Source organism: Cnephaeus nilssonii, assembly GCF_951640355.1.
Source record: "Cnephaeus nilssonii genome assembly, chromosome: 5".
In the NCBI taxonomy this organism is placed as follows: Eukaryota; Metazoa; Chordata; class Mammalia; order Chiroptera; family Vespertilionidae; genus Cnephaeus; species Cnephaeus nilssonii.
The window spans coordinates 9,191,218-9,218,238 of NC_137076.1; the positions used below are offsets into that span (position 1 = coordinate 9,191,218).

At 48.3% G+C, this 27,021-nt stretch overlaps 1 pseudogene across 1 annotated transcript in view; it reads left to right on the top strand.

Moving 5' to 3' along the window:
• Positions 1-20,648, top strand: part of LOC307100240 (zinc finger protein ZPR1-like) — a 36,152-nt pseudogene extending 15,504 nt beyond the window's left edge. The window contains exon 2 of the transcript in view: positions 19,322-20,648. The product of the transcript in view is annotated as a zinc finger protein ZPR1-like (transcript). The remainder of the gene's footprint in view (positions 1-19,321) is intronic.
• The last annotated feature ends 6,373 nt before the right edge of the window (positions 20,649-27,021 follow it).

Consider the following 27,021-nt stretch of genomic DNA (forward strand, 5'->3'; position numbering starts at 1 on the left):
GTTGCCTGCTTTGTTCGTTTGTCTGAAAATACCTTCTTGTTATGGTGGCCATTACACTTTTTCCCCACCATTGGACACATGCAGGCACACACATGCACATGCGCTGGCACGCGTGCACACATGCAGTGACATTCACGGCACTCATACGCACAGCTGCTCGGGCCACACCAGCTAGACCCACCTTCACTCCCTTTCCTTCTTTGGACTTTGAGTTTCAGCTGTGCCCCTGCCTGGTCAGCTTATCGTCAGCACTCAGGGTCCAGCTCACATGAATTTCCTCTGTGCAGCATCCAGCCCGCAGGTGAAGCCTGGGGCAGTGGTCATCTTGAGGGCACGAGTGCTCCAGACACACACACCCCTCCAGCAAATGCCTGCCCAGCTGGGTGGACATGACTCACCCTGACTGCTGTCATCCTGAGGCTTCAGGGCTTCACACTCAGGTGGGAGCAGGAAAGACAAGCTCAGTCCCTCACAGCACTAGGTCACCCCCCACTACAAGGGCAGGTGGCTACTGGCCCAGAGTCAGGGCACAGAAGCAGTTGCGCTGGGATGTGAGCCCAGGGGGCAGGTGTTGGAGCAAGACCTTCACACCTGCACATTCTGGCTGGGAGGATGCTGTATGCTGGCAACTGGGCTGCCCGACGGCCCCAGAGCTTGACGGGGCCACACTCCTGGTCAGGACAGTCCCTGGATGAGGGATGCTGGACCAACACTCTGGGTCAGGAGGATGGAGCAGGAGCCCATGTCCAGCCCACCTCAGGAAAGGTTCATCTCGGTTTTGCATGGTGACAGAGGGAGGGCAGGAAGATGATCAGGTCTCCCCATGAGTGGGGTCGCCTCCAGGATGGACACAGGTAACACTGGTGGAGAAGGGCCAATGCTAACACCTGCAGGCTGCTACTGGAGTGGCCTTAGAGTGAAGTATGGGTAACATGCTCCGCCCCCCCTCCCCCCCCCCATCCTGCAGATGGAGAGACTGAGGCCCAGGCTGGAATAGTGAATCAGAGATACAGCTTGGGAGGGGCCTGGGACTCAGATACCTGGGAAAATGGGGGCTCTGGCGAGAATGAGGGAGCAGTGGTGGCTCAAATGCAGGGGCAGGTCCTGGCATGGGGACAGACATAGGAGCAATAAGATGGAACCGGGAGTCCAAAAACACACCAGGCAACTATGGTCAATGGATTTCGCCAGGATTGCCAAGTCCATTCAGGGGGAAAGAATCGTCTCATCAACAAATGGTGCTGGGACAGCTGGATAGCCACATGCAGAGGATGGCCACACATCAACACCCAAATCAGCCAAAACGGATCAGAGAGTTAAAACTATAAAATGTTTAGAAGGGCAAGTCTTCATGGCCTAGGGTTTGGCAATGAATTCTTAGATATGACACCAAAACACAAGCAATAAATGAAAAATAGATTTGCTGATATTCATCAACATTAAGCACTTTTGTAAATCAGAGGCCATTATTAAGCAAGTGAAAAGACACTGTACAAAATGTAAGAAAATATTTATGTCATATATCTGAAAAGAGTCTAGTATGCACAAGATATAAAGAATTATTTACAATTCAACAAGAAAAAGACAAACAACCCAGTTAAAATGGGCAAAGGACTTCAACAGACATGTCAAGCAGACACACAAACAGCCAGCAAGCACACAAAAGATGCCCCTCATTACCAGTCAGTCAATGGGGATGTGCAAATCAAAGCCACAATACAGTATCACATCGCACCTGTTGAGATGGCTAGAATAAAACATACAACTAACAAAATAACCACACACACACACACACACTGAAAATAACAGGTGTCAGTAAGTACGGAAATTGGAATCCAGGAGTCATGCAGGTGAGAATACAAAGTAGTACATTCATTATGGAAAATGGAATGATGATTTCTAAGCAAATTAAACATAGAATTACCATGTAATCCAGCAATCTTACTCCTAGGGAATGGAGTTTGTAGAACTGAAAACGGACTCAAGTCAACACACATACGCAAGCCGACAGCAGCATTATTCACAATTGCCAAAAGGGAAAAACAGCCCCGTGTCCACCAACGGTGAACAGATTAACTCGTGTCAAAGAAAACTTACAAATGGAGTCAGAGCTGCCATCCCAGAGGAACTGCCTCTCAAGTCTTAGGCTTCCAATCTGCGGGATGTTAAGACAGGGCAGCATAACCATTGGACTGGGCCTAAGGAACATTGTGTCCCAAAGAACTGTTTGCAAGGATGGTGAGGAAGCAGACATTATGACTACTGGACTGATGGCCGCTTACTGGAAATTAAAAACATTGTTTGAAATTAGCGGCACTATGTTGGTTTATCTGCACCAATACCAATGCCTTCCTTCCACTGAGGTCATTGTTCCCCTTCTTCTCATAAATACCCCTTGCCTTTGTCTCCTCATCAGGACACTCTCTGGGCTTCTGTGTCTCATATATTTACTCATGATTTCAATAAATGTGTTGCATTTTTAAAAAATCCTCATCCAAGGATATTTTTCCCTTTGATTTTCAGACAGAGTGGAAGGGAGGGAGGGGAGAGAGGGAAAGAGGGACACACTCACAGAGAGAGAGAGAGAGAGAGAGAGAGAGAGAGAGAGAGAGAGAGAGAGAGAGAAATATCAACGTGAGAGAGAGACATCAATTGGTTGCCTCCTACACGAGCCCAACTGGGGCTGGGGATTGAACCCACAACCGAGGTACATGCCCTTGACCAGGAATAGAAACCACAGCCCTTCAGTCCAAGGGCTGATGCTCTAACCACTGAGCCAAACCGGCCAGGGCTGTTGCCTTTTTCTGAAAGGCCTTTTATTTTCAGGTTACCACACAGAATATCATACAGCCATAAAAAGGAGCGAAGCCCTGACACAGGCTTCAATATGGATGAACCCTGAAAATATTGTGCTCAGTGACACAAGCCAGACCCAAAAGGCCACGTTTTGTGTGATCCCATTTATATAAAACCAGAGGCTCTGTGCACGAATTTCTGCATGGGTGAAGTCCCTCGGCCTGGCCAGCGATTGAGGTGAGCTGGTGTGGAGAGGCTGCAGGAAGTTGGCTGGCCAGCCCCACCCCCGATCGGGGCCCATCAGGGCCGGGTCAGGCAATGGGGAGCAGGGTCCGAGAGAAGTTGGCTGTGGGAACACACTGACCACCAGGGTGCAGCTCCTGTGTTGAGCGTCTGCCCCCTCGTGGTCAGTGCACATCACAGCGACCAGTCGTTCAGTCATAAAGGTCACTTAGGCTTTTATATATATAGATGTCCAGAGTAGACAAATCCATAGACACAGAAAGCAGGTTGGTGGTGCTGGGGACCAGGGAAGGGGAATGGGGAGAAACTGCTTATTAGATACGGGGCTTAATTTCGGGTAATAAAAATATTCTGGAACTAGACAGAGGTGATGGCTTCCTAACACTGTGAACGTGCCAAATACTCCTGAATTGTTCACTTAAACATGGTTAATTTCCTGTTCTGTGAATTTCACTCTGTCCTGTAGCAGCAAGGGGACCATCAGTGGTGTCTTTTCAGAGACTGCTGACAGCCCACCCAGCGTGAACCCTGGCCTTCCCCCAAGCCACCTCCAGCCTCACTCACACCTTTGCATCCCTGACCCCTACCTTGACCCTGGGGAGGGCAAGAGGCTGGTGAAGAGTCAGACAGGACCAGGCCATCCCTATCCAGGGCAGATAGCCATGGGGGCGGGGGGGACGAGCTGCAAAGCCTGCCTGGGACATTGTCTTCCCACTTGGCCTGAAGGTGGGGCTGAGGCTTTGGCAGCCCTTGTGGGCTGGGTGCCCGGGCCCAGTGCCATCAGCCACCCATGTCAGTCCAGCTTGCCCTGCAAGCTCAGTGATACCCATCTCAGTGGCTCTAGCAACCCCTCAGGGGAGCCTCAGAGGTGTCCACAGTGGCCAGCACCCCAAGCAACCCTTCTCTGAGAGCCATGGGCCACTCCTTCAAGACCCTGCCACAGGTGAGTCCTGCCTGCGGTGCCCTGACCCCAGCCACAGAGCCCTCCGCCAGAGCCTAGACAGCCATGACAGGTGGCCACTTCCTGGGTGTGTGGGTCTTGTGGGAAAAGGAACACTTCTGTCCCTTTTCAGGGGAAGGGGCTTAGTAGCAGGTATGGTCTCTTTTGGAAAAAGGTGTTCACAGATCTACAAGCTTTAGGGTGTAGAAAAAGGTATTCGTCAGGCCACAAATTCAGATCCCTGGGTTCTCCGGGGTTCTGGGCCCAGGAGTCTGCGTGTACCTCCCAGCCCAGATGAAGTGGTAAAGGATCAGAGCCCCACAGGCCCTCAGGGAGTGGGCGGGGAAGCGGGGGGGGGGGGGGGGCACACTCTCCAGCCTCCCTTCAGTGACCCGGGACTCCTGCGCAGGCTCCTTCCTTAGCCAGCCTTCGGAGAGGGTGATACACAGAAAGCACCTCTGGCCTGCAGATGCACACTAGGGCTCTGTGGGGTCTAGGACACCCTCCTGCTAGGCACACCCCTCACATTGAAGCACAGTATGAGGATGCTTTGCACCCCTCTCATTTAGTGCATTTTTTTACATGAGAAAATATTTTTTAAAGGAGTTTTCTAAGTTTGCTTTGGAAATCGGAAATTTCAATTTAGCAGCTTTCTTTGAATTTTTAGAGGCCAATATATGTATTAAAGGGTCTCAGACATCCTAGCAGGTTTTAGGAAAGGCTGCAGGTCCCAGCACTGGGGGGCAGGGCCTGCCCTGGCAAGTACCATACACCCTGATCTCCAAGAAGCTATGCAAGTGGGTTGAAACACATTCATCTGCAGACTCCTATGTGTGTGTGTGTCCATGCACACACACATACACACACAGAGAAACACACATATGTCCATGCACACACGCAGAGACTTGCACACATAGATCTATGCACACACACACATTTAGGTCCATGCACAGAGACCAACACTGGTGGTTGTTGGTGCTAATTCAACATCAACAGGAATCCTTAATTTGGGGTGTGGTGAGAAAGGAAATTATTTAGCGCAAAACAGCTTACTTGTGATATGGCGTGGCTGTGAATACAGGAAGGCTGTGGAGACAGCAGGGCTGTGGAAGAGCTCAATCGGGATGCAGCAAAGCTGTCGAACAGGTCTGGGGCCAGGCTCCTCTCCAGCAATACAGCTCAGCTGTGCCACAGCTCTCCTCGTGCTCTTCTCCATGCTGGGCTGCTTTGTGCTGCACTGGTTTGCTCCCAAGAGACACCTCAGGTGCTTCAGCTCACCAGGGACACACAGCCTCCCCCCTCCAGCGGAAAAGGAAAGTGTGCTCTCCCAACCCAAGGGGAGCTGGCTTATATGGACAGAAATCCCCGCCCATGGCCCCTGATTGGTCCTTTTTCATGCAAATGAGGACTCCAAATCCTTGCAGTTTGATTGGTCCAAAGGGACACTGTCTTGATTGGTCAGAATAGAGCTGCTCTGGTTGGGTGGAGAAAGCTTCAGTCCTATTGGTTGAGATAGGATTTCAGGAACTCCTTTATAAGGGCTGGCTCAGGTGGCAGAAACCATGTTCACAGGTCTACAAGCTTTGTTTTGTTTTGTTGGTTTTTAGCCAAGTTAGCCACCAGGGTTCAGAATACACACAGATATCCACATGCTTTTAGATGGGCACTGTCCTTGAGCTGGTGCGTGGGCTGGGAGAAAAGCGTGAGAAGCTTGGCCTCAGGAAGCCCACACTCTCAGCACTGAGATGGGCTCACCCCACAGAAGGAAGGAAGCAAAGATCCTGGCTGCTCCTGCGCTTGATGCTTGAGGGGGTTTGAAATCACCTACTTTGCGGACCCCACCATTTACCACTTTGGGAGACTTTCAAGCCACAATGCAGAGCCAGAAGCAGCAACACTGGGTGAAAGCCAGGGCACTCGCCCGCCTCTTTCCATTCCTTCTGAAGGAGGGGACCCCGGGGCCACGCAGCGGGGTGGCTCTGTGGAGGAGCCTGAAAGGAGGAACTGACCAGGTGGGCTGGGGTCTGGCCCAAGCATGGACAGCAGGAGCGGGTAGCAGCCAGGGCCCCTGCCTGGGAGGGAGTCTCTTTAGGGTAGAGGCAGGGGGACTGGTGGGTTTCTAGTACTTGGGGTAGGGAGTCCAGGGAGGGAGGGCCGGGCCTGGGAGTAACACGATGGGCAAGCAGGGGCTGCATACCTACCTGGGCAGAGAAGCCAGATGCTGGGGGAGCCTGGGAGGCCCCAGCCCATGGCTGCCCCGTCCCGTTCAGGCCTCTCTCCTGCCTGTACAGTGGGAGATTGTTATTCCCTCACACAGCACTTACTCCTCCGTTTGGGAGGCTGATCCCTGCGCAGAGAGAGCACAGCCAGCCTGGGGTGGGGGATGGGAACTGTTCCAAGAGCAAGAGGCAGGTTAAAGGGAATGATGGGGTGTCAGGCCTGGGCAGCTCAGGAATCATCTAAGAAGGAGGAAACCCGCCCCCCCCCCCCCCCCCCCCCCCCGCCCCAGCAATCCAAGGCCTGACTGCTCAGAACAAATCATGTCCCTGGGCCCAGGACCTGGCAACCCAAGGAGGGCTGACTGTCGACTCTTGGCCCTCTTGTGAGTGACCTCAGATGGTCCTCATGGTCGCTCCCCCCCAAGAGGTACAGGGGGTGCAGGGGGGCGGCTCCACCCTTCCTGGAAGCAGCATGTCAGTCTCCTCTGGTGAGGCCACACATATTCTCTAAAGTACATTCTAGGGTCCATCAATGGCCCGAAACGCTCCCCTGCCATTCCACCCTGTGGGGCCCACAGTGCCCCTCAGAATCTAGGGGCCTGAGTCTACATTTCACCAAGAGGAACGGGATTCACAGTGGCCTCCTGCCTTTTGTTGGGACTGAGAAAGAGTGGGCGGCCAAGAGATGGTTCCAGCTGTGTAGCCACATGGCCACAAGCACTTCCCTCCCTCTCCAGGCCTGGCCTCGCTGCCACCTCTACCCAGCCAGCTCCAGCATGTCCTCTAGAAAAAGGCCCTCCCAGCAAGTCTCAGCTTCATCAATGCTCTATAGACATCTGGGGTGGCTCCCTCTCACATGGCTGCTCACCTCACCCAGCTGCTCCTTCTCACCCAGGTTGCTCCCTCTCTCCCAGGATGCTCCCTCCCACCCAGGTTGCTCTCTCTCACCAGGCTGTTCCCTCCCACACAGGCTGCTCCCTCCCACACAGGCTGCTCCCTCCCACCCAGATGGCTAAAGATGGGAAGGGCCTGGAGAGAGAGGGAAATGCTTGTGGCCATATGGCTGCACAACTGTAACCATCTTTGGACGCCCACCTTACCTCTGTCTCAACAAAGGGCAGAGAAATGGTGACATAAGGGTGTGTCCAAACCTGTCTGCGGCCTCTCCTCAGAATACCCTCTCTGATCCCCAAACAACACTCAGCCCTGAGAAGACAGCCCCTCACGACCCAGCCATGGCCCTTTTCAATGCCAAAGCCACAGCAGTCATCTGGAGCATGGAGGACGCGGACACGTCTGTGGGAGCAGAGTACAGCACAGCAGCCTCGGTGGAAGGCCTGTCCTGTCGCTCAGAGGCACCAACGTGTGCCGGGTATGCCCAGTGCTGGTCATTGACATCGCTGAGAGCAGTTCCTGCAGAAGATTCCGTGCTTCACCCGGGGACAGCATCAAAAGATGCAGAACAGGCTCCCGGGCCTGCAGGTCTTCACCTGTGACATGTGGAGCAGTCATGCCCATCAGCTCAGGTACATGAGGACTGATGCAGGAACCCCGGCTGTCACCACATTGTCATCACGGTGTCTCCGTGTGCTTTCATTCCCAGCTCTATGTGGCATCACTGTCCTTTCTCCCATTTGCTTTCTTGTGACTAATCTACGTTCAGAGGAATTCTGTGTCCTTTAGGAGTTGTTCTAAGATCTTTCAGAACACGGCGCACGGAGTATATGTTGTGTGTGCCTATCTGCACGTGGCTGCCTGTCTCCACGAGTCTGCCTGTTTTCATGTGGGCCTCCATTCTTCTGTGCGTCTTTGTGTTCCCTTCCGGGTGGGTCTGTGAGTTTCCACGTGTCTCAAGTTTTCATGTGTCTGCCTGTCTTCATGTGGGTCTGCAGACCCTCATGTCTGTGTGTCTCCATGTGTGTTGTATGTGCCCGAGTCTGTCTGCATGTGTGTGTCCCTGTGTGTGTGCATGCCTCTGTACACACACCCAAATAAATAACTACATAATTACATCTGAGTTGGTGGGCGGTGGGGAAGTCCCAGACGACTCTCCCGTGCTGGTTCTAGTGGGTGGGCACCGTCCCAGGAGCTCTGCGATGGGAGGCATGCCTCCTCAGGGTGGCCTCCTCCTCGGGGGCCCGGTGCCATGGGAAAGAAGTGTGTCAAATGCTGAGGAGACAGAAACATTGCACAACATTACAAATGAACCTGCCGTCACAGGAAGGCATGAAACTGACCAGCCCAAGGGAGCATGGCTCCCAGGACAGGTGCGTCCGGAAGCTTCCGACGGCTCCCGGAGTGCAGGCTTCCAGGCTGGCACATGCTGACCCTGTCTGAAAACAACCTGCCTTTTCTTCCGATTAAATCGAACTGGGGAAGTAAACTGCTTTCCAGCATTAATTCCCCCCTCTTTCCTCTCACACAATATATCCCCTGACATAGTTTGGAGCATTCACCCGGACGTCAGCTCCCGAGGCAGGCTGTGTCTGCAGTTACTACTTAAAATGCTTCGTCAGAGCCTGCTATTCCTACAGAAATTGGTGTTCGGTTGTCAACTCTTCAATCAGATAAACATTGCAGGCAAAGAGCAACCCCAGAGAGGAGATCTAGATTTCAGATCAGTCCATCGATGCATTCGGCACTGTGTGTTGACACTGTCCCATTCACGGAGGTGGCAGGGAGGAGGTCACGCCTTCATCAGTCTCAGCAGTTTATTTCCATGGCCAGACAGTAAGTTCAATGGTGTGTTTTTTAAACTTGCCTTGCAATATCAGGACACATTTTCATTATGCTGATCCAGAAGCTCAGAAGGAAGAGAGAAGGAAAACCAGGCTTAACACGGCTGTTTGCATTTCTACCTACAAAAAAATAAAAGCCAGCCAGTAGCACCAGCACTTACAAGGCCCTGGAGTCCTCCCTAATCTACGTAGATGTTCAGTTCCAACATTTGCGGATTACAGAGGCAACTGGCAAGTTCTAGGGCAAGAGTGTGGGGCCCTTGTCCTGACCCGCCCGCCCCCTCGAAGATCGGTCCTGGCAGCCCAGGGGGATGAGGCTCCTGGAGAGAGCCTGCTTCCCTGGGACCACTGCATCGGCTCACGTCACTCCGGGGCCATCACACGCCCGATCATGTTGTGGTGAGCCGGCACGGCCATGGCATACTCAGCCCCAGGGCGCCTTATGTGCCACACCAGCTCAGCCAGGTTCAGTGACCCTGAGAGGGGGCGGTGAAGGATTGAGAAAAGACAGACAAGAGAATGAAAGCTGGGTCTGGGTGGGACACTGCTTCTCTGATGGAGAGACAGCGCCACGGACTACAAGCCATGTCTTTATTTTATAGCAGATGCCACGAGGCAAAGGAAGGGCGTGGTCAAGATGTTTACAACATTCTCATGGGTTTGGGTCCTACTCAATTACATGCACCTGATCAAGCTTTGTTTACTTGCAGCCTATATCACTCAGGCACGTGGGCCACGTGTTCGGACCATAGGTTCAAGCTCACAACTACAGCTGTTGGCTATAATTGTGCTGGGAGGGCCCTGCCCTCCAAGCTGGGACTTGCACGTGGCCATGAGAGGACTGTGCCCTCTCATCAGTCCAAGGCTTGAACCTGTCCAAACACTGTAGCCGCTCTCCACACATGTGGCCTCCACCCAGGGATCTGGAGAGAACCCCCCCCCCCCCCACACACACACACACACACACAGGTGTCTCTGCCCACTTTCCCGGTCTGTCTCCTCAACAAGAGGGTGAGCGCTCGCTAAGCCCGATTCCAGTTTGCAGTGTTGCACAGATGTTTCACTGTAAGCCAGCATGGTCCTTTGTGAGAGGAACCGAGCACAAACCGTTAATTAGTCCATGATGTAGTCGTTAATCATAGCAGAGCCTCATCATTCGAAGGTTCTGTATCAGTGACTTTTCCTCCTTTTTAATTTAGACTTGCTTCAGCTCTTTGAAACTTGTCTGGCCTCTTTCAGTGATGACCCAGAAATACAGGACTGGAGTTGAGGAGAAAGGCCTGCCCTGCTGAGCAGGTCTGCGCTGCCCAGAGGGCCGGCTCAGCACCTGCTGCTCCGAGCCCCTGTTTGCCGCTCTCGCCTCCGCAGGGGTGCGGTGGGGCCTGGGGCTCAGCCTCCCTCCTGTCCGTAGGCGATGGGGGGTAAACCAAGGGTCTCTCCTCGTATCCCTCCCGCAGCTTCTCCCTCAGCTCTGGGCGAGGGCGTCACCAGGGAAAAGATGCACCGGCTTGGGAAAGTTCAGAACATTCTCCCACTGGCCCCTTCGCCAGGGAACCAGGCTGGCCCTCCCTCTGTCCCCTCACACCGCTGTCCCCACTGTCCCTGTGGACCGTGCCAGGCATGTGTCCCCTAACCAAACACAGCTCTGGCGTCAGGAGGGAAAAGGCCAGCCCTGGGCAGGGCTCCTGGTTAGTGTCCTGGGCAAATCCTGGTGGCCAAAGCCCGAGGAGGCGGAGGTTAGGGATCAAGCAGGCCATACATCTGGCCAGAAGCTGGCACCCTCAGCAAGGGGCTGGGAGCCTCCCGGGGTTGGCTGGTGCCCTCCCCGGTGTGGGCAGCCTGTATGCAGACGTGCTTGTGGAGGGCCCTACAGTGTGGGCAGGTGCCACTGCCAGCTCCTAAGTTACCGTTTCCAGCTCATTCGTCGGGGCTCCACCCGGTCTCCCTGCCGAGGCCTGGCACTTGGAAGGTGTGGGCCCTTCGCTCTCCCCACCCCCCGCCCATGCTTACTGAAGACCTGCCTCATAGAGATGGCTCAGCACCCACCCCTCCACCTTCCACACACTCTGGGTGCCAGCTGCAGTGAGATAGCACCAAGCTCTGCCCTGCCCTCTGTCCCCTACCGCCTCTGCCTGGATGCCCTCCCTCTGCCCGGGTCCAAATCCCTGGGGCATGCCACTCCGTCCCTCTGCCCCACTGCGGTCATCAGCTGGCTCTTACCTCCTGGGGGCTGGTCGGAGAGCAGGGTACAGGCGTGCTCACACTTGCAGGTGAGTGTGCTGGGCAAGCGAATGCGTGAAACACGTCCTGCTGCACAGAATTTATCCGAGTCTTTTCAGCACCATGTAGGCAGCAGGGCCTCCGCCGGCACCTCATTCTATCAGACTCTGAGCATAAGGAAATAATTGAGTTGAAGGGGGTATCGTTTCCAATCTAAGCAGATTTCTGTTTTGGAACCTTCTCCTTTGAAATTCACAGAAAGCCAATCCTGACAGGAATGCTTTCTTCTGAAATTGCAGAGTAATTTGTTTATTTGTTCAGGCTATGCACTCAATGGGATGGCATCTGGAGATAAACATCTGCTTTTGATGAGAGTCTGCCATTTAGTCGCGTCCAGCACACTGTGACTTTGGCCACACAAATGCCGAGTGCCCGGCCCTCTTTCTGAAATAAGAGCCAGGTCAGAGCCAGGCCAGGCGTGAGGTCTTCCACAGGACAGCTGATTGCAGAAGGGGCCTTGGACCGTCCACCCTCCTCTCCCCAGGACCCCGCTCTGGGCCTTCTCCTTCCTGCCTGCCCGCCCCCCTCTAACCCACAGTCACCTCCCCCACCAGGCGGAAAGCAAGGATGGTCTCGTCCCCATGGCTACAGCCCTCACCATGGGCTTCATCTGTTCCTTCGGTCTCTTCAAACGCATGCGAGAGAGGAAGGGGTCTCCCAGGACCACAGAACTAAGGGACTCCTGGGACAGGAGCGGCCTCACTGTTCCCCAGTTCCTGGAGACACCGGAGGACACAGCTGATAGCGGAGGCGGTGCAGCCTGGGCCAGGGGTTCTGCCTGGTTGTGACGCTGGGTCTTCAGGATCCCCGTACTGCAGATGCAGAAATGGATGTTCAGAGGCAGGATGTAACTTTCTGAGGCCCAAGCATCCACTCCCTGTGGGTAAGGGAGGAGTGAGGGTGGACCCCGGCTGTCCTGGGGTGGAACAGAGAGGAGCAGATCCTCAGAGGCCCTGACATTCCTGTCTGGTGCACACACAGCTTCTCCCAGTTACCCAATCAAACGCTAATTAGGGGCTGCCATCAGCTTCTGCAGATGGAGTCAGGGTCCCTGATCAGCGGGCTGAAGAGCATCCCCCCCACCGCCCCCCCGGCGGGCCTGACCCGATAGCAGGGCCCTTTAAAATCAGTTTTCCCTGGCTGATTGCAGAAGGAAGTCCAGGAGCCACAGCGTGAGAAGGATGTTGCTGCTGCTGTGGTGTGAAGACAGAGGGGCCGCGGGCTGAGGAATGTGTGTGACCTCTGGGAGCTCAGTGCAGCCCAGCTGAAGGCCGACAGGAAACGGGGATCTGGATCCCACTGCCACAGGAGCTGAAACCTGCCAACAACCAGGACGAGCTCGGAAGAGCCCAGACCAGGCCAGATGAGGGCCAGATGAGGACGCAGCCCGGCCAACACCCTCCCTCATTTCAGAATTCCAGCCTCCAGAACTGTGAGGGAATCAATTTCTGTTTTTTCAAGCCTCCCAGTCTGTGAAACTCTTACAGCAGCCCGAGGAAACAAATACAAATCCTGTCACCTGGATGCAGCAAATACCTGAAAATGTGCAAGTGCTTTGGAATTCGGTAATGGCTTGAAATTTTTGAGACAGAGGGTGGAAAAGGCCTGGACTGGCTTGAATAGGCTGTTGGTAGAAATACGGACATTGGCCACACTGCCAGTGAGTGCGCAGAAGGGAGGGAGGGAGGGAGGGAGGGAGGGACACGGCACTGCAGACTGGAGGGAACTGGTTATAAAGTGGAGAGAGCTTGGGTGAAAAGTGAAAAGCAGAACTTGTAAATAATAAGCCTGAGAAGATTTCTAAGCAAAACGTTGAAAATGCAGCCTGATTTCTCCTTGTTGTGTTTAGTACAATGTGAGAGGAAAGAGATACATTGAGGAAGAAATTGTCAAGCAAAAGTGAACCAGCACCTGATGGGGGAAATCCTCAGTATGGCCAGCTTGCAAAAGATGCTCAAATTAGGAGGTTGTGTTTGGGAAAGTGTGCATTGCACAGAAAGCCAACAATGTGGCGGGAGAGATTAAGCGTGTGACTTGTGGTCGCGCTCAACCATCTCGGCAGAAGCCGGGATTGGGACGGGCTCGCCCAGGACAGATCTGTGGAGGAGCCTCCTCTCTGATGGTGCGCATCCCCGTGACCAACACGGAGACAGACAAGGTATTTGAGAATGTTATATCAGCAGAAAACTCATGTTTAGACTGAAAGGGACAAAGTGAAAAAGGGCGGCGGCTGGACTGCCAACAGTCTACAGGCAGGAAATAGGCGAATAGCGCTACTGAGCTACGAACATGTTCTACCCTTCAAGAAAATGGAGTGATTCCAAGAGTGGAGTCATCGGGGCAGAAGATAAGGCCTTGAACCACAGGGGATTCTCCTCAGGTCTTGAGACCTAATGGAGTCTGCCCGCTGGGCTTGGACATCCTTCCTTTACCTCCATCCTTTCCTTCCCTCCATTTTTTAAGTACACTTATTTTTTTTTTTTTAAGAGCCATTTTAAGTTCACAGCAAAATTGAACGGAAGGTACAGAGACTTCCCATGTACTTCCTGTCCCCACATACAAGAAGCATCTACCACCATCACCATTCCACACCGAAGAGTTTCATCTGTAATAGGTGAGCCCACACTGACACATCGTTATCACCCAAAGTCCATAGTGTACCTTAGGCCCACTCTTGATGTTGTACATCCTATGGGTTTGAGACAAATGTATCCACCACTACAGTATCACACAGGGTCGTTTCACTACCCTGAGAATCCTCTGTGCTCCGCCAGTTCATCCTCTTTGCCCCCAACCCCTGGCAACCACTGATTCTTCCACTGTCTCCATAGTTTTGCCTTTTCCAGAATGTCATACAGTTGGAATACGATATGTGGCCTTTTCAGATTGGCTTCTTTCACTTATTAATATGCATTAAGGTTCCTCCATGTCTTTTCATGGCTCAACAGCCAATTTCTTTTTAGAACTGAATAATATTTCATCGTATAAATGTAGCACAATTTATTTATCCATTCAGTCCTTGGGATAACAGTCTTTCTCTGATGTGTCATTTGCAAATATTTTATCCCAGTCTGTGGCTTGTCTTCTCATTCTTTTGACAGTATCTTTAAGAGTGCAGAACATTTAAATTTTAATTTAGTCCAGTTTGTGCCTTTAGTGTTCTATCTAAAAAGTCATTACCACACTAGAGTTTAATAGTTCTGTGTTTTACATTTAGGCCTATGATCCATTTTGAGTTAATTTTTGTGAAGGCTGTACACTGTAAGGGCTGTGTCTAGATTATTTATTTATTTATTTATTTATTTTTGTTGTTAATCCTCACCTGAGGATATTTTTCATTGATTTTTAGAGACAGTGGAAGGGAAGGGGAGAGACACTGAGAGAGAAACATCTATGTGAGAGAGACACATCCATTGGGTGCCTCCTGCATGTGCCCCGACCAGGACTGGGAATCGAGCCTGCAACTGAGGTACACACCCTTGACCAGAATCAAAACCATGACCCTGCAGTCTACAGGCTGACACTCTATCCACTGAGCCAAATCAGCAAGGGATTCATTCATTCATTCATTCATTCATTCACATGTGGATGTCCAGTTGTTTTAGCACCATTTCTTGAAAAGACTATCTTTACTCCATTGTATTGCCTTTGCCACTTTGTCAAAGATCAGTTGACTGTATTTATGCGGGTCTATTTCTGGGCTTTCTATTCTGTTCATTGATCTATTTGTCTATGCTTTCACCAGTACCACACTGTCTTACTATAGCTCTGCATAGTGTCAGTTCTCCAACTCTGTTCTTCTCATTCAATATTGAGTTGCCTATCTGGTTCTTTTGCCTCTTCATATAAACTTTAGAATCAGTTTGTTGGTATCCACAGGAAAACTTCCTGGGATTTTGATGGGGATTGCATTCAGTCTATAGGTCAAGTTGAGAAAAATAGATAATATCGAGTCTTTCTATCCATAAATATAGAATTTCTATTTATTTAGTTCTTCTTTGATTTCTTTCATCATAGTTTTGTAGTTTTCCTGGTATAGCTCTTGTACATATTTTGTTAGAGTTCTGCATATTTTATTTTGAGGTGCTAGTGTAAATGATGTTGTATTTTTAATTTCTAATTCCATATATTCATAGAAAGGCTATTGACTTTGTATATTAACACTGCGCCCTACAAACTTGCTATGATCACTTGCTAGTTACAGCAGTTTTTTTATTCATTTTTTTTCAGATTTTGTATGTAGACAATCATGTCATCTGCAAGCAAAGACAGTTGTATTATTTCGTTTCCAATCCATGTACTTTTTATTTCCTTTTCTTGTCTTATTGCATTAGCTAAGACTTTCAGTGCAATGTTAAAAGGGATGGTGAATGAGGGCAAGTGCCGGGGGGTAGGGGAGGCTGAGGGGAGGTCAGTGGGGGGAAAAAGGAGACATATGTACTACTATTGGTAATACCTTAAACAATAAAATTTACAAAAATAAAATGGGGAAAAAAAGGGAGGGATGGTGAAAAGGAACATCCTGGCCTTGTTCCTTATCTTAGTGGGAAGCTTCCGGTTTCTCAACATTAAGTATGATGCTAATCTGTAGATTCAATGCACTCCCCATTAAAATACCAATGGCATATTTCAAAGACCTAGAACAAACTCTCCAAAAATTCATCTGGAATGAAAAATGACCCCGAATAGCTGCAGCAATCCTGAGAAAGAAGAACAAAGTTGGAGAGATCACAATACCAGATATCAAGCTGTATTACAAAGCCACTGTTCTCAAAACTGCCTGGTACTGGCACAAGAACAGACATATAGACCAATGGAACAGAACAGAGAACCCAAAAATCAACCCAAGCCACAATGCTCAATTAATATTTGACAAAGGAGGCAAGAGCATACAATGGAGTCAAGACAGCCTCTTCAATAAATGGTGTTGGGAAAATTGGACAGATACTTGCAAAAAAAAAATGAAATTAGACCACCAACTTACACCATACACAAAAATAAGCTCAAAATGGATTAAAGGACTTAAATTAAGATGGGAAACCATAAAAATCTTAGAAGAAGCTATAGGCAGCAAAATAGCAGACATTTGTCATAGCAATATCTTTACCAATACAGCTCCTAGGGCAATGGAAACTAAGGAGAAATTAAACAAGTGGGACTACATCAAAATAAAAAGCTTTTGCACAGCAAAATAAACCATCAGCAAAACAACAAGACAGCCCACTGCATGGGAGAACATATTTGCTAATGTTATCTCTGATAAGGGTTTAATCTCCAACATTTACAGGGAACTCAGACAACTTAACAAAAGGAAGATAAACAATCCAATCAAAAAGTGGGCAAAGGACCTAAATAGACACTTTTCTAAAGAGGACATGCAGAAGGCCAAGAGACATATGAAAACATGCTCAAAGTCACTAATCATCTGAGAGATGCAAATCAAAATGACAATGAGGTACCATCTCACACCTGTCAGAATGGCTATCATCAACACATCAACAAACGACAAGTGCTGGCGAGGATGCAGAGAAAAAGGAACCCTCGTACACTGCTGGTGGGAATGCAGACTGGTGCAGCCACTGTAGAAAATACTATGGCATTTCCTCTAAAAATTAAAAATGGAACTTCCATTTGACCCAGTAATCCCACTTCTAGGAATATATCCCAAGAAAACAGAAACACCAATCAGAAAGAACATATGCACCCCTATGTTCATAGTAGCACAATTTATAATAGCTAAGATTTGGAAACAGCCTAAATGCTCATCAGCAGATGAGTGGATTAGAAAACTGTGGTACATCTACACAATGGAATACTACGCTGCTATAAAAAAGAAGGAATTCTTACCATTTGCAACAGCATGGATGGAACTGGAGAGCATTATGCTAAGCGAAATAAGCCAATCAGAGAAAGATAAATATCACATGATCTCAGTCATTTGTGGAATATAATGAACAACATAAACTGATGAACAAAAATAGAACCAAAGTCATAGAAGCATTAAACAGACTGTCCAACCTGTGAGGAAAGGTGGGGAGTGAGGGGTAAGAGATCAACCAAAGGACTTGTATGCATGCATATGAGCATAACCAATGGACACAGATGGGGGTAGGGGGAAGGTGAGGGCATGTGCTGGGGGGTGGGGACGGCCAGGGAGAGGTCAATGGGGGAAAAAGAAGACTTGTGTAATACTTTAAACAATTTTTTTAGAAGTATGATGCTAGACATAGACTTTTTGTAGACTTCTTTATGAAGTTGAGGAAGTTCTCTCTGCTCCTAGTTTGCTGGGAGTTTTCATCATGCATAGGCGTTGGATTTTGTCAAATGCTTTTTCTGCATACATTGATGTCATCATGTGATTTTTCTTCCTTAATTTGTTGATATGATGGGTTATATTGATTGATTTTTGAATGCCGAACTTGCCTTGCATACCTGGGATGAATCCTACTAGGTCGTTGTGTGTAATTACTTTATACATTGTTGATTTGCTAATATTTTATTGAGCATTTTTGTATCCATGGTCTGTAGTTTCCTTTTCTTGTAATGTCAGTTTTGAATTAGAGACATGCTGGCCTCATAGAATGAGTTTGGAAGAATTCCCTCTCCTTCTATCTTCTGGAAGAGATTATAAAGAATTAATATGAATTCTTCATTACATGTTTGGTAAAATTCACCAACAAACCCACCTAACCTGGTGCTTTCTGTTTGAGGGAGTTATTAATTATTGATTCAATGTATTAACAGATATAGGCCTATTCAGATGGTCTATTTCTTTTTATGTGAGTTTTGGCAGATTGTATACTTTAAGGAATTGGACCATTTCCTCCAGCGGTCACCAACCTTTCAGACCTCACGACCAGCGGTCACCAACCTTTCAGACCTCACGGACCACAGTGGTCTGCAGACCACTGGTTGGCAACCACTGCAGACTATCAAATTTGTGAGCATAGAGTTGTTCATAATATTCCTTTACTATCATTTTAATGTCTACAGGCAAATAAGGTGATTTTTTCCCCCTCCTTTGGATTCTTCTGAGATTTTTTTCTTTATCTTTGAGTTTTTGAAGTTTAAATATGCCTAGGTATAGTTTTTTGTTTTTGTTTTGGCATTTATCCTGCTTGTTGTACTCTGAGGTTCCTGGATCTGTAGTTTGTTGTCTGACATTAATTTGGGGGAAATCTTAAGTCATTATTTCCTCAAATAGTCCTTCTAGTTCTTTCTGTCTTGCTTCTCCTCCTGGTCTTCCCATTAATTACACATATATGTCACCTTTTGTAGTTGTCCCATCCTTGGGTATTCTGTTCTGGGGTGTGTGTGTGTGTGTGTGTGTGTGTGTGTGTGTGTATGTGTGTGTGTGTGTGTGTGTGTGTGTGTGTGTGTGTGTGTGTGTGTGTGTTTCAGTCTTAATTCTCTTTGCTCTTTCATTTTGGAAGTTTCTGTTGACATGTCCTCAGGCTCACTGATTGTTCGATGCCATGTCCAGTCTACTAAATGAGCCCATCAAAAGCACTCTTCATTTTTGTTACAGTGTTTTGATCTCTAGCACTCATTTCTGATTCTCTCTTAGAATTCCCATCTCTGCTTACATTGCCTATGTGTTTTTTCATGCTATCTACTTTATCCATTAGAGCTGGATATTAACGACCGTTGTGTTAAGTTCCAGCGTCCTTGCATGTCTGGTTCTGATGCTTGCTCTGTCTCTGCAAACTCCTTTTTGTCTTTTGGAATGCCTTGTAGTTTTTTCTTGATAGCCAGACATGTGCTGGATAAAAGGAACTGCAGTAAACGGACCTTCAGTGATGTGGTGATGAGATATAGGGATGGGGCATTTGATTATGCCCCATATTTGTGAGTCTGTTGCCCGGACTGTGGCCTTCACATATGCTCCTCAGCCCTCCTTAGGTGGTACAAGAAAGATAAAGGAGCAGGATGGGCATTTCTCTCCCTCATGGTGGTCAGGATCTGATGGAATGATTTCTCCTGAGGGCAGGCCTTGTTAGAACACATGCTCTGGTGTATTCACGATGGCTACTTCCCACGCCCAGCCTGAAGCAGGAGGGGATTTTTCTCCTGTCCTCGGTATGAGAATCTGGGGTGGCTCCTAGAGGTAAAACTCACGAAAGTGGGGGCTTTGGCCGCACCCTCGCCCGCCTCGGCCCCAGCGCATTGTTCCGGCCCATCCACACCGAGGATGAGGGCCAGCAGCCCACGGAGATCGAGTCGCTGTGCATGAACTGCTATGTGACGGTGTGACGCGCCTGCTGCTCACGACGATCCCTTCTTCAGAGAAGTGATGGTCAGCTCCTTTTGCTGCGAGCACTGCAGCTGGAACAACACGGAGGTCCAATCATTGGGCAGGATCCAGGGCCAGGGAGTGCACTACACTCAGATGGTCAGGGCGGCGGAGGACATGAACCGAGAAGTAGTGAAGCCTGGCTGCCACCACAAGGATTCCAGAGTGAGATTTTGAAATTCCCGCCTTCAGCCAGAAGGGAGCTTTGACCACTGTTGAAGGATTGATCAGCCGTGCTATCTCCGGCCTGGACGGGATTAGCCCCCATGAAGGGCAAACGAAGAAGCCGTAGCTGAAAGACTGGATGAGTTCATTGTCAAACTGAAAGAGCTAAAGCAGGTGGCCTCTCCTTTCACCATGATCATTGATGACCCCTCAGGGACAGCTTCGTGGAAAACCCGCACGCTCCCCAGAAAGACGATGCCCTGGTGATCACATATTATACCAGGACTCCGCATCAGGAGGAGATGCTGGAGCTCCAGGCAGAGGCACCAGAAGAGAAGCCACAAGAGGAAGATCTCAGAAACGAAGTTCTGCCGTTCAACACAAACTGCCCGGAATGCAATGCCCCAGCTCAGACCAACATGAAGCTAGTTCAAACCCCCCTTTAAGGAGGTTATCATCATGGCTACCAACTGCGAGTACTGCAGACATCCGACCCAACCAATGAGGTGAAGTCTGGAGGAGCAGTAGATCACTTTCCATATCACAGATCCCTCAGATATGACCAGAGACCTCTCAAACCTGAGACGTGCAGTGTGGAAATCCCAGAACTGGAATTTGAATTGGGAATGGCCGTCTTCGGGGGCAAGTTCACCACACTGGAGGGGCTGCTGAAAGACATCCCGGACCTGGTGACCAAGAACCCTTTCACACTGGGTGACAGTTCCAATCCTGGCCAGATGGACAAGCTGCAGGAGTTTAGCCAGAAGTTGGACCAGATCATAGAGGGTAAAATGAAGGCCCACTTAATAATGAATGATCCAGCAGGAAACAGCTACTTGCAGAATGTGTATGCACCTGAAGATGATCCGGAGATGAAGGTGGGACGTTATAAGTGCATGTTTGATCAAAATGAGGAGCTAGGGCTCAATGACATGAAGATGGAGGGCTATGAGAAAGGCCTGGCCCCACGGTAGCAATGGACGGTTTCCCGGCCAACCTCCTGTACTGCTCAGATCACAGGCTTATTTATTATTATTGGAAAAGCAGGGAGTGACCTCCCCACCTGCACCTGGTCTGAATCATGTTGAGATATGCTCCCTCTATTCTCACATTGCTAAGAGCTTTTATCACAAATGGGTGTTGGATTTTGTTGAATGCTTTTTCTGTGTCTATATGATCATGTGATTTTTCTCTTTCAGTGTATGTGATGTATCACATTTATTGACTTGCAAATATTGTACCAACCTTGCATCCCTGGGATGAATCCCATGGGATGAATTCCACTTGGTTATGATATATGATCTTTTAATATATTGCTTTTAATATATTAATTTTTGGTATTTTCCAATTTGCTAATATTTTGTTGAGGATTTTAGCATTTATGTTCATCAGGGATATTGGCCTGTAATTCTCTTTATTTGTAGTGTCTTTATCTGGTTTTGGAATGAGGATAATGCTGTCCTCATAAAAAGAGTTTGGAAGTGTTCCTTCCTCTTGGATTTTCTGGAATGTTTTGAGGAGTATAGGTGTTAGTGAAGCAGTCCAGACTCAGGCTTTTGTTTGCTGGGAGTATTTTGATGACTGCTTCTATTTCATCAGTTGTTATTGGCTAATTCAGGTTTTCTGATTCTTCCTGATTCAGTTTTGGGAGATTGCATTTTTCTAACAATTTGTCCATTTCATCCACATTGTCTGGCTTGTTGGCATGTAGTTGTTCATAGTATTTTCTTGCAATCCTTTGTATTTCTCTAGTGTCAGTGGTCACTTCTCCGCTTTTCTTTCGGATGTTATTTTTTTGGGTCCTCTCTCTTAGTTTCTTGATGAGTATGGCTAATGGTTCATCAATATTATCATTTCAAAGAACCAGCTCTTGGTTTTATTGATTTTTAATTGTTTTTTAGTTTCTATGCTATTTATTTCTTCTCTAATCTTTTTTACTTCCCACTTTCTTACTCTGGGCTTTTCTTGTTGTTCTGTTTCTAGTTCATTAAGTTGTAGGGTTAAATAGTTTATTGTTAATTTTTCTTGTTTTTTGAGGTAGGCCTGTAGTGCTATGAACTTCTCTCTCAGGACTGCTTTTGCTGTGTCCCAGAGATTTTGTGTTGTTGTGTGTTCATTTTCATTTGTTTCCAGGAAGTTTTTGGTTCCTTTTTTCTTTTCTTTTCTTTTTTTTTATCTCGCTGTTAACCCATTCATTGTTTAATAGCATACTATTTAGTCTCCATTTGTTTGAAAATTTTGGGGTGTTTTTACTGTATTTGATTTCTAATTTCATCCCACTGTGATCTGAGAAGATGCTTGATATGATTTCAGTTTCCTAGAACTTGTAGAGACTTGTTTTGTGTACTAACATGTAGTCTATCTTTGTGAATGATCCATGTGCACTTGAGAAGAATGTATGTTCTGCAGATTTGGGGTGAATTATTCTATAAATATCAATTAAATCCATCTGATCCAGTGTGTCATTTAGAGTCAATGTTTCCTTGTTAAGTTTTTGTGTGGAAGATCTAAACAGTGAAGTCAGTGGGATGTTAAAGTCTCCTACTATGACTGTATTATTGTCCATCTCTTCCTTAAAGTCCTGTAGAAGTGGTGTGTTGTTTTTGTTTTTTTTTAAATATATTTAAGTACTCCTGTATTGGGTACATGTATGTTTACCAGGTTTATATCCTCTTGTTGGATTGATCCCTTTAGTATTAGGTAGTGACCTTTATTGTCTCTTGTGATGGCCTTCACTTTGAAGTCTATTTTGTCAGATAAAAGTATTGCTACTCCAATATTTTTCCCATTTGCATGGAAAAATTATTTTCCATTCCTTTACTCCCATCCTGTATCTGTCTTTTGTCCTGAGGTAGGACTCTTGTAGACAGCATATAATTGGGTCATGTTTTTGTATCTATTCAGCAACCCTATGTCTTTTGATTCAAGCATTTAATCCATTTACATTTATTATTAAGTACTTATTTATTGCCTTTTTAATTCTGTATGCATAGGTTTCTGTCTCCATTTCTTCTTCTCATTACAGCAGTCCCTTTAGCATGTCTTATAATGCTGGTTTGGTTGTGATGTACTCCTATAGCCTTTTATTTTTTATTTTTTTTGACCGGGAAGCTCTTTATTTCACTATTTTGAGTGCTAGCCTTGCTGGATATAGTAATCTTGATTTCAGATCCTTGCATTCCATTACCTTGAGTGGCCTGTAGAGTTTCTGATGAGAAATCAGGTATCAGCCTTACTGGAGCTCCTTTGTAGGTAACAGTTTGCTTTTCTCTTGATGCCTTTAAGATTCTTTGTCTTTAATTTTTGGCATTTTAATTATGATGTGTGTGGGTGTGGGCCTGTTTAGGTTCTTCTTGCTTGGAACTCTCTGTGACTCCTGAACTTGTGTGATAGCAAATGACTGCATGAGAAAGATGACCTCTGCAGCATGAGGGGATGTCTCAGCACAGGATACTGGGGTGTCTGCTTTCTGAGCTCTAATCCTTGAGCACCCCATCCTGGCTTCTTCTCACACAGCTTCAGTCCACTCTGCCCTCCCTCTGCTGGAGCACAAGGTGAGTGGCTGCCCAGGGAATTCTGTGTGTTGGCCCTTTAAGAGGGTTCCTGCATTCCCAGCCATCTCTCCCTGGTGGACAGTAACCCCACTGCTCTTCACAGCCAGATGTGGGTATCCTTCTCAGTTCTGGTGCCCTCTGCTGGGGGCCCTGGCTTGGGGATTAGACCCCAGAGTTCTCAATGGCAACCCCCCACAGTTGAGATATCCCTCTGGAACTTCAGTGCTCTCTGTGGAACCCAGCCAGGCCTTTCACACCTCCAACCCTCCTACCAGTCTCTATGCTGTCTCCACTTTCTGTTTTCGGTTACCAGGGTTCTTTCTAGCAAGTCTTCTGTTGATTATTCAGAAACTTTTTCTGTATTTTAGTTGTAATTCCAATTTGGTCCTGGGAGCATGTCTGTGCAGTATCCATTTACTCTGCCACCATTTTTAAACACCCTCTCTCCTGGAGTTTTGCACTCAGTCTTGTCCACACTGAGCCTCCAGCATTTATCAGTTATAGTTCAGGGTTTCCTGCCCCAACACTAGTTCCCCAGGACATTTCTGCTCATGGGTTTCTCTCTGGTAAGTTGTGATTTTTTATAGGTTCACCTCTGTCTCTCTAGTTGTAGGGGTTTGCCCTATGGCCTCATTTCTTAAAGGATCAAAGAAGAGTTGTTGATTTTCAGTTTGTACAGCTTTTAACTTGTTAGGATGGAGTGCAACTTCCCAGATCCTCATATGTCAGAACAAAATAGGAACTCTGGTGCTCTAATTTTCACATTTTTTCCTCTTTCAAGTAGGAGCACCCACCTCTATATCTGGAAATAGCTCATTTTTCTGACTTCACAAACTTGGAGAGGAATTCTGCCCCAGGATGGACTGTACTATCACCCATGTTGGACTTAGAGATTAAAGCTGATGATATATAGGTGAGATTTTTGGACAAAGATCTGATGTGTAATAGTTGAAAATTTTGGAGATGTTGGGATGGAGTAAATATATTTAATATGTGGGATGAATGTGAATTTGGCAGGAATAGAGTATCATAGGTGGAATTGTGCTCCCCAAAATATATATGTCCAAGCCCTAATTCTAGGAACCTGCAATTTGACATTAATTTGAAAAGGTGTCTCTGCAGATGCACTAAGGTTAAGGTTCTTGAGATGAACAGATCATGAGGAATTATCTGTTGGGAGGGAAGATTCTGAAGTCAGTGGAGAGTGAAGAGCCAGGAGATGGGGAGACCCCACCATGCTGTGGGGTCTGTGCACAGTGAGGGCTGTGACATGGAGACCCCATCATGCTGTGGGGTCTGTGTACACTGAGGACTAGGTGACAGGGAGACCTCACCCATGGTGATGTTCTTGTGTTGGGCAGTGTGATAAAGCAGAGCTGAGCAGGCAGTAAGCTGAAGGCAGCCTCAGGCCAGTCTGAGATGCCCCATAGGCAGAGTCTATTTTTCATGATCCAGAGGTGAGAGCTTGGATGAGATCCTATCACACACAGCTGCTGTCCTAAGGTACCAGCACCTTAGGTGATAGGATGTGATAGGATGGCAGCCACAGCTTCAGGATGCATGCCCACATCCGCAGGAGCCCTGGGTGTGCAGTGGTCTTTCCTCATGACCGCACACTCTAGCAATGCACAGTGATGAGGCTGCTGGTTCAGGAGTTTCTCTCATTTTGGTTTGTGCTGGAGAGACCAGGACACCCTGTACCTTCGACGGCATCTTCGACGGCATCTTGAAGGTACAGGACACCCTGTACCTTCGACGGCACCCACAAATCCCCCCATATTGCTCCTACCTTGTCAGGGCCATGTCCCACATGGATAAGATCACTGGGAAGAAAGGCGTTGTGTGAGTTCAGCAGGTAGCTCCCACCTCTGGTAGGAAACCAGTTAACTCTGAGATGGTCCTTGAATAGGTGGGTTTGCACCTGTAGACTCTGGTATGTATGTGCACCCTGAGCAGCTTTGGACTGTCCTGGCCATATCTCACAACCTGGGACCCTCCCTTTTCCTTCTCACCACTGTCTACCCTGCAGGCTCGCTCTCCTGAGTAGTCGGGACATATCGTGTAGATAGAGGACAGAAGCTGCCAGAGACTCAAGCATGGACCCTGGGTGGGTGCAAGTGTCTGTCCCCTCATCTGTAAGAGTACGAGTAAACAGACCTCCCAACTGGGGATCCTCTGAGCATTGGAGCAGACATGAACATCTGATTTTCAGATGAAGCACTTAGTGGGTACAAGGAATGGGCCCTGTCTGACCCGCTCCCATCATCCTTTTTTCTAATCTTCACTCCCTAGTGGAGTGTCTTAATGCTGTTGTCCCACATTCAGAACCAAACCACCCTCTGCAGCAGCGGTCGCCAACTGGTGGTCCGTGAGGTCTGAAAGATTGGCGACCACTGGTCTGGCGCATCACTTCCATTGGAAAATGCAGCCCAAGGCCCAAGCTACTGCATCCCAGGGACCTCATGAGGCTGTGCTTTGTGTTTGTCCTCACCCCCATGGTGCAGGAGCCCAGCGATGGCTGCTCCAGCACCCTTTTCCAGGGCATCTGCCCCAGAGCCTCTGGACAAGGGTTGGCCTCATTAACTTCCCAGCAGCAGCTGCATGTGCCGGACATGGAACAAAACGAGCACTGAGGCAGTGGGGCAGTTGAGAGTATGCAAAGGAGGAGACCCCCCAAGGCAGCAGCCTCAAGCTATTGGTGCACATCCAGGGACACCCACCAGGCCCAAACCCTCCTTTGTATCCAGCTGGGCTTCTGCAAACACACGATGGGCACGAGCCCTGTACTCATCTAGGAAACATGACCCTGCTTGAGCATACGGTACACTTCCCTCCCCAGGATTTTACCAGGTCAGGGAAGTTTTCTGCCATTATTTCTTCAAATATGTTCTCTATTCCCATTCTCCCTTTCTGTCTCTTCTGGCAAACCTGCTGTTCGAATTTCACGTTGTTCTACAGCTCCCTTAAGCTCTCATGTTTTTTAATTGTTTGTTTTTTTATGGTTCTCTGATTTTTTTTTAACCCTGTCTTCTAATTCACTGATTTGATCCTCATCTTCCCCTAGTCTACTGTGTATTCCTTCCAATGTGTTCTTTATTTATGCTGTCATTCTTTGTTTTCATAGTTACTATATTTTTTTCTCATGCTGTTGAGCATCTTTACCATCATTACTCTGAACTCTATACCAGATATATTTCTTATCTTCATTTCATTTAGCTCTTCTTCTGGAGAATTCTCTTGTTCTTTCATTTGCAGGTCTCTCTGTCTCCTCCTTTTGGCTGCTTGTTTGGGTTTGTGACTATGCATTACATAGATCTCTTTCTCCTCTCAATATCTAGTGCAGGACAGTATAAAACACTGTTTCTGACTAATTAGATCAGGCAAAGCCTCAAAGCCTCCAGAGACCACCTCAGCTTGCAGACTGATAGGAAGGGGCAGAGGTGGGGATAAGAGATGGTGAATAAAACTCAAGGGCACTGAGGAGCAGGTGCTGCTTAAGACTCAATGGGAGACCGTGCTGGAGAATCCTGTGGTACTGGTACCTTAGGGCAGCAGCTGTGTGTGATAGGATGGCAGCCACAGCTTCAGGATGCGTGCCCACATCCGCAGGAGCCCTGGATGTGCAGTCCGGGCCATAGAGCACAGCCTTGAGCCAGTCTTGCTCCTAGCTCCTGGCCCTGTAGCCCAGGTCTCTCTGTCCGGGCTCAATGGCCTTCACTCTAGAAACTATACATGGGCCTCTGTGGCTCTCCCAGCGGCAAGCAGCTCCTGGTGCCTGAGAATGGATGCTTCC